General features: G+C 41.1%; 2 pseudogenes; both read right to left on the bottom strand.

Moving 5' to 3' along the window:
* Positions 1 to 1,090: 1,090 nt before the first annotated feature.
* Positions 1,091 to 1,575, bottom strand: Gm44030 (annotated as a pseudogene).
* On the bottom strand, positions 4,930 to 5,830 carry Olfr454-ps1 (olfactory receptor 454, pseudogene 1; annotated as a pseudogene).

Genomic DNA, 7,883 nt, shown 5'->3' with positions numbered 1-7,883 from the left:
TTACACATGAATGAGAAGATTTCCTTAATCTTGGTTCATGTTTCTAATGTCAAGTTCCTTAAATATGGTCTTTGTTCCTCCAAAGGCTTGTGAACTCCGTGAGATGGAACCCATACACAACACTGCTTGAGTGGCCAAGAACCTAAAACTAGGTATCCCAGAAACCTGACATAAAACCAAATACTACTGTTTTCCACACATGCACACACACACACAAATGTAGCAATAAAATTGTGTCTATGACACTCTGCTACACTCATAAATCAGTGCCTTGCTCAGCCACCATCAAAGAAGCTTTCTCCTACAGCAAATGATAGCAAATACAGAGACCCACAGCTAAACATTATTCAGAGAATGAGAGACCTTGGAACACTGACCCTGAAATCCCTCCCCTTAGAGTTCAGGGAACCCTACAGAAGAGGATACTGAAAACATATAAGAACAAGAGAGGATGGAGGATGCCAAGAAAGCAAGGGTCTCTAAACCAACATGATCAGTACACATATGAATGCATAGAGACTGAGGCAGCAATAGCAGTGCTTGCGTGGGTCTGCACTAGATGGGACCCTAGGGATTAAAGGAGAAATGGACACAAGCTCCCATCCCTAGCCCAAAACTACATCCAATTCATAACCACTTGCAAATGAAAATTTAGTTTTCTCAAATGGAGTCTCATGAGGGAAACAAACTAATCTTTTTTCCTTTTCTTTTGTTATTGTTGGGATGGTGTCACTGACAAACTACTCATAAGGATAGGTTTCATGGCAATCAGTAGATGGTCAACAGAAAATGAACTCAACAGCATTGTTGGAGATTCCTCATCTCACAATGTTGTGTTGGGACTTTTAAAAATTATTATTTATAAATTTTTGTTTTATTTTTAAACGTTGTTTTCTGATTTTTTAACCCTACATATCATATACATATATTAAAGTGGAATTCCCAAGTATGCAAATGAATGTCTCAGTTTCTTATTCTTGGTCTCTTTTCCTTTTGTTTGTTTGCTTTGTCCAATTCAGATGTGTTACTTTTTATTTTATTTTATTTTATTTTATGTATTTTATTTTTATCTATTAGAAGCCTGTTTGTTTTATACTTTTTTCAGAATATGAAATTTTATTGTTTTGTTTCCATCATCAAAATTTGATTCCGGCCTTTCCTTCTTGCCTTTCTATGGGGCCAAAAGAGACACATTGTCTACTTTCGCAACCTTAAAGTGGACTCTAGGAATATCACCTACAGCATAACCTTTTTGACCAAATCCAGCCACCATAACTTTATTTTTTTTTTCCCTCAGTGATGTTCAAGCAGACATTATCATGCACAAACATTGTGATCTTTTGGCATTCTGGATGAGACACACTTGATACATTTCCTGACAGCAGAATTTGGATGTTTGCCTTCAACCCCTACTTTTCCCACCACAATTCTCTTTGCATGAGAAGTACCTCCAAAAGAATTAATCTTCAGGGGTGTGCCCAAGTGGGCTTTTTTGTGTTGTTTATCATCCTACATTTGGTCTCATTGGTGACTGCAGAGCTTTCTGGCAGCATAGAGAACAAAACATGTGTCCATCTTGCTGTGTCTTAGGCCCATGCACCTGTATACTTTCTGGTGAAAGGCAGGAAACGGATGGATCTGGATGGGAGAGGAAGTAGCAAGGAACATGGAAGACTAGAAAGAGGATAAACTGTAATCAGGATATATTATGTGAGGGGGGAAGTCCATTTTATTCTTTTAATGTTTTTAAAATTTGTCTTCTCTTATATAGTACATCCTGACCACAGGCTTGCTTCTCTTCATTCCTCCCAGTCCCCCCACACACACCTCCATCTCCCCCAGATCTACTGTTCCTTCATTTCCGTTCATAAGAGAGTAGACCTCCCAGGAACATCAACAAAACACAACATAACAAGATGCAATAAGAAAAGGTACAAGCCCTCTTATCAAGGCTGAACAAGGCAACTCAATAGGAAGAAAAGGACCCCGAGAGCTGATAAGAGAGTCAGAGACACCCTCACTCCCACGGTTAGGAGTCTCACAAAAATACCAAACTAAGCAATCACAACATATATGCAGAGAATCTAGCACAGACCCATGTAGGCTCTAATTGTGGCTTGAGTCTCTGTGAGCCCACATGAGCCCTGCTTAGTTGATTTTGTGGGCAGTGTTCTTCAGGTGTCCTGGATCCTTCTAGCTTCAAACCTTTTTCCTCTTCTTCTACCATTCGGTTCCTCAAACTTTGGCTAATGTTTGGCTGTGTATCTCTGTTGCTAGAAAAAGCATCTCTGATGGTGATTGTATAGGCACTGATGTATGAGTATAGCAGGATATCATTAGGAATCATTTCATTGACTCTGACTTGTTTTGTTTTGTTTGTTTTGCCAGTTGTGTTACAGAATAAAGTTCATTCTGGCTCCATATCCTTCACTACTAGGAGACTTTTCTAGGTCACTCCTAGAGGTTCCATGAAGGTGTAGGCTCAGATTTTTCAAAACCGACTTTAATAAGGGTTCTTAAATGCTTCAAGCTCTCTGCTAGCCCACTGACCAAAGGTAGGGGAGAAAGATGGTTAATAGGACAAAGGAGTTGTGAACCTCTTTAGAAATAGTTCTTTGGGGCAGCTCCAATCTTTGTTTTCAGGATATTAGTGGTCCAGACCAAAAACTGTAAACATGAATCAGTAGTGGAAGTCCAGCGCAAGTAGTAAACACCAAACACAGATCAGTAGCAGTGGCTCAATCCAGAAGAAACCCCGAGGCTCTGCCAAATCGGCACAAGTCTGAAGAAGCAGTCAGAAAAACATGAGAAGGTCTTTGGCCCATTTCTCTCTACAAAGTCATGCGAAGTGAAGATTAGTGAAGAGCAACAAAGTATTACAAGGCAAATCAATACAAGAGTGTAGCCAATGGTTCTCCCTATGCTCTTTCCAAGCATCATATATCCTCTCAAATATCTGTCTCAGCAAACCATGTTCTTATGTGTCTGCTTCACCAAATCATTCTCTCATGTGTCAGCTTTAGCAAAACATCCTCTCCTAAGGCAGCTTCCAGAGGGGGAAAAAAAAGCAAAGACAAAAAAAAAAAAAAAATCACATGACACCACTTAGTCTCCAGAGAAACCAAAAATTTCCACATCACTAGGTTTCCACATCACCTTCCAAATGGCACCAATTTCAGTTCTCTCTCCCTGTACTCTCTCCTTTCATCACTCCTTCCTTCACTTAACTGCTTTTGTTCCCATCCCTACCAGCCCCCAGTCCATTCACAAAGTCTATTCTATCTTCCTTCTGCAGGGAGATCCATGTGCTTCCTTCCACCGTTGAGGTGAAAAAAAATGCCCATTTTTTTTTTAGAGGAATGACTTTCAAACCTACATTTTAGAGAGAGGGAGAGTGAGCAAGCAAGAGAGAGTGAGAGAGAGAGAGAGAGAGAGAGAGAGAGAGAGAGAGAGAGAGAGGGAAGGAAACAATATCTTTTTTCCACATAAGCTTATATGATAGATTTTAAGAATCCTTGACTTCTTGAGCTCCAGGGCTCTGAAATCACCTGAGACTTGTCTGGATTTTGAGGAAACCTTTGGAGAGAAAGTTCATAAGTGTCTTCGTATTGGATCACATATGGATCTCAGGAAGTGCAATAGTGACTTCATTAATAATGTGGGACTGCAAGAGTCCTCTAAGGAACTCATTAGTGTTCATTGCTGTCACCACTCCAAACCCTCAAGAGGAGACTTCCATGTTCCCTTGTCCCTATGGAAGGCTGTTCTCCTCTATCTCTCTCTCTGTTCCTAAATGCCATTGAAGACATTTTTTCCTTCAAGGTCACAGAAGCCAGATTCATGGAGTTTTAGGACGTTCTCTGATAGTCCAAGCTTAAATTTTACTCCCCATGTAATAGTCTGTGAGTAGTCATCCTGTTTGCTTGCCTGGGAAACAAAACCTATTATCATAGTTGAGTCTAAGATGGCTTTATTTATCCTTCCATAGATCAGAGAGTCATGCCTCAAACTCCAGTATATGCAGAGATGAGGAAAACTGTGATGATGAACATCTAAGGGCATTTTCACTGTACTGTCTACATTCCAAAATCAATACTCAGTGCCTAGCAACAATTTCATCTCCCTGTCCATGCCGATAAACAACTGTCTATCTTCTCAGGACTCACATGTTCATTTCTCTCCTGCTCATGCACCTATTGCTAAATTCAATCATCTATATCATCTTCATGCCACAGTTTGTATACTCACTCTTAAATTACTATCCCAGTAGCAAGATCAGCTTTTAGGAACCAAAGAAGAAACAAAGAAACTTGAAATAGAATCTATTAAGTTTCTTGATTTTCATACTCTGTCCACAACTAGTTCTTCCCTCTCTCCCTCTCTCTCTTTCTCCTTCCTTCCCTCTTTCTCTCTCCTTCCCTCTTTCCAATTCCCTCTGCCTTCCTCCCTCACCTATCTATATCTACTCCTTTATTGTTTAATGCACATTATTAGAAATGATTTCCATTTTTAAAAGAAGTCTTTAAAAGTGAAAGTGCATTTTGTTTTTCATTAGAACACCAAAATTGTTTTCCATAATTTGTTTAAAAAGAAATATCCTCATCCTACTTAAAACTTAACCAGGTCCATGATTACAGACAATAGGATGAATTAATTGCTGTCAGCCGTAAAGTAGAGATGACATGCAGGAAGTCCTATCACAGCCATGTACATGTTGCTGTGACATAAAAATACACCCACACTTCACTCCCCAGCTGCCACTCAGCCTGCAGCATCACATCTCCAGTCATGATGTGTCAGTATCTACTAATCACCTGTATCACCATGGCAATGATTGTCACATCTGAGCTGAGAGCAGAACATAGAAGCAAAGTCCTTTTCTCCAGTAACGCTCATGATTCCTCAGGTTTTCAGTTTTGATGTGAACCCTTAGAATTGTCCCAGTAGTTCCTGCCAAGTCACTTTCACCTGCTTATTCCTTCTACTCTAAATCATGGGGTTCAGCATGGGTGTCAGAATCATATAGACTAGAGAAATCAACTTTTCCTGTAGGGCAGAGGGGCTGGAGTGGGGCTGTGTATAAGTGAAAATGGCCATGCCATAGCACAGGGCAAACACAGTTGAGCTAGGAGGCACAGATGTGGAAGGTCTTCCTTCTTAACTGTTTGTACTAGATCTGTGGTTCAGTGTGGCTCATCCCTTTTGGACTGGATACTAGAAATGGTCTGGATGTACAATAGGAGAAACAGCCAGGATTATGACAGAATCTGTATCATTTCAGAAAGGTTGAATAACAACTTAGATAATACAAGACAATTTTTGGAAACTCCACATCTTCACTGGCTGACCTTGGTGTCTAAGACATAGAGATTTTTGCCTGGTAATATTAGAAAAATGGTGAACAAGAACTCAAGGTCCATTCCTCTTATATTTTGTTATGAATGCCCCTCCCTAAGATATATTCAGTAAAGCCTTGCTTCAAAATTGTATTTTGAAATGATAATTTTGGGCCTTTCTATTAGATCAGACAAGAGTAGAAAATGGAGATCCTTGATATGATAGGGAAATTACTTATATGCTATTGCATTGTGTATACATTTAATGTAGACATTAAACACCATATCTCATTAAAATATTGCTTTTGTTGAATCATATTAAAAGTATCACAAGATGCCTTCTCCTATAAACCAGGTTGTGTTCACTATAAAGAATTGAGTGTTTGTCTTCCTAATATAAATTTTTTCACATAATGCAGATATCAGACAATTTTGTTAGTTATAGTTTTTAATTCACACGAATCTGTCCATGTAGTCTCAAAGTTATTTTACATTTACAGTGGGCTTATAAACAATGTTGGTGTAGAGAAGTGAAAGTCCTAAATACCCAAGCAGAGAACATGAAGGCAAATATTTCTATTATGCTGGTCAAAGTAGCTGACAAGAAAAATCAGACACACCCACTTTTAAAGTTGAAGACATTAACACTAATCTTTCACTAGGAATAAAAACTATGAGGTTATGAAACACTTAAAATCCACTGCCAAACAGCCGACTCCAATAGCCAATAGTAGAATGAACTAGTCAACAGCAAGAAAGCACATCTTATTTTCAAATGTAATAGAACATTCACCCAGATAGGCTATCCCATGCTAGTCAGTTTTGATTATCAGTTTGGCTTGTTTTGAATCAGCTAGAACTCCGAGACATACTACTAAGAGTGTCTATTGAGGGCTTTTCCACAGAGGACTGGTTGAGAGTAAACAACCCATCCTGAGTGTGGGCACTTCTTTTCTTTTTTTACAATAGGAGAAATAATTATTAATGTAAGCAAAATAGACAACTTTATACAATTGTGTGATTAATGGATTATGTATATGTGTACAGGTATTTAAATTTTGGCAGTTAGTTTCCCCACCCCACCCCACCCCCCGGAGGGACTTGCATTTCTTTTTCTTTTTTGTTTATTGGATATTTTATTTATTTACATTTCAAATGTTATTCCCTTTCCAGGTCTCTCCTCTGGCAACCTCCTATTCCATGTCCCCTCCTCCTGCCTCTAGGAGGATGCTCCTCCACCCACCCACTCCCACCTTCCCACCCTGGCATTCCCCTATACTGGGGCATCGAACCCACTCAGGCCCAAGGGTCACTCCTCCCACTGATGTCCAACAAGGCAATCCTCTGCCACATATGTGGCCAGCACCATGGGTCCAGGCAGGTGTATTCTTTGGTTCATGGTCCAGGCCCTCGGAGCTCTGGGGGTTCTGGCCGGTTGACACTTGCTCCCCCCATGGGGCTGCAAACCCCCTCAGCTCCTTCAGTTCCTTCTCCAACTCCTACATCGGGGACCCAGCGCTCAGTCCAATAGTTGGCTGTGAGCATCCACCTTTGCATTTGTCAGGCTCTGGCAGAGCCTTTCAAGAGGCAGCCATATCAGGCTTCCATCAGCAAGTACTTCCTGGCATCCACAATAGAGTCAGGGTTTGGTGATTGTATATGGGGTGGATCGCCAGGTGGGGCAGTCTCTGGATGGCCTTTCCTTCAGTCTCTGCTTCACACTGTGTCTACATATTTCCTCCAGTATTTTGTTCCCCCTTCTAAGAAGAACTGAATCATGAGTGTGGGCACCTTGATGCCTTGAACTAGAGACTATTTATAAGAAAATCTCTCCACCTCAGCTTAGTAATGGACCAACTGCTGTGGCCTCCCTGTCTCCTCTGCTCTCATATCCAGTGGACCATGCAGATCTGCTCCCCCAACCTTCTTTCCCCTCACTCATCCCTTTATCCCAGGCCCCATCTACAGCAGGATTCCCTAGGAACCCATTGGCCACTCTGGCCAGGGAAGCAAGTAGACTAATTGTGCATCTTCACCTCTCCCTCATCTCCTTCAAATCCAATACCCCAGTCCTGCCCTGAGCTCTGTAGCAGACCAGCTGCTGTGGCCTCACCTTCCTCTCCAGAAGATCACACAGATCTTTTCCAACCTCCCTTTCCACCCATCTCCAACTCCAGCAGGCATTCCCAGGGAACTCTTTGGCCAGGCCTGTCATAGAAGCAAATAGGCCAGCCAACTTTAAGATCTTTGCTTTCCTATAAAAAAAAAGAAGTCATCATGAATTTTGTAGGCAAATGGATGGAACTTGAGAATATCATCCTGAGTGATGTAACCCGGTCCCAAATGGCATGCATGGCATGTACTCACTTATTAGTGGATATTAGCCATAAAGTACACAGACCATGTTACATTCCACAGACCCAAAGAAGCTAAACAAGAAGGAAGGCCCAAGCAAGGAAGGCTGAATCTCACTTTAGAAGGGGGAATAAACTAGTCATAAGAGGTAGATGGAGGGAGGGAACTGAGAGGGAAGGGGGGTGGGGAGGG

This window comes from Mus musculus, chromosome 6 (genome assembly GCF_000001635.26).
Source record: "Mus musculus strain C57BL/6J chromosome 6, GRCm38.p6 C57BL/6J".
Classification (NCBI taxonomy): domain Eukaryota; kingdom Metazoa; phylum Chordata; class Mammalia; order Rodentia; family Muridae; genus Mus; species Mus musculus.
Note: the sequence above shows the minus strand (reverse complement) of the source record. Positions and strands in the feature narration are given on the sequence as shown.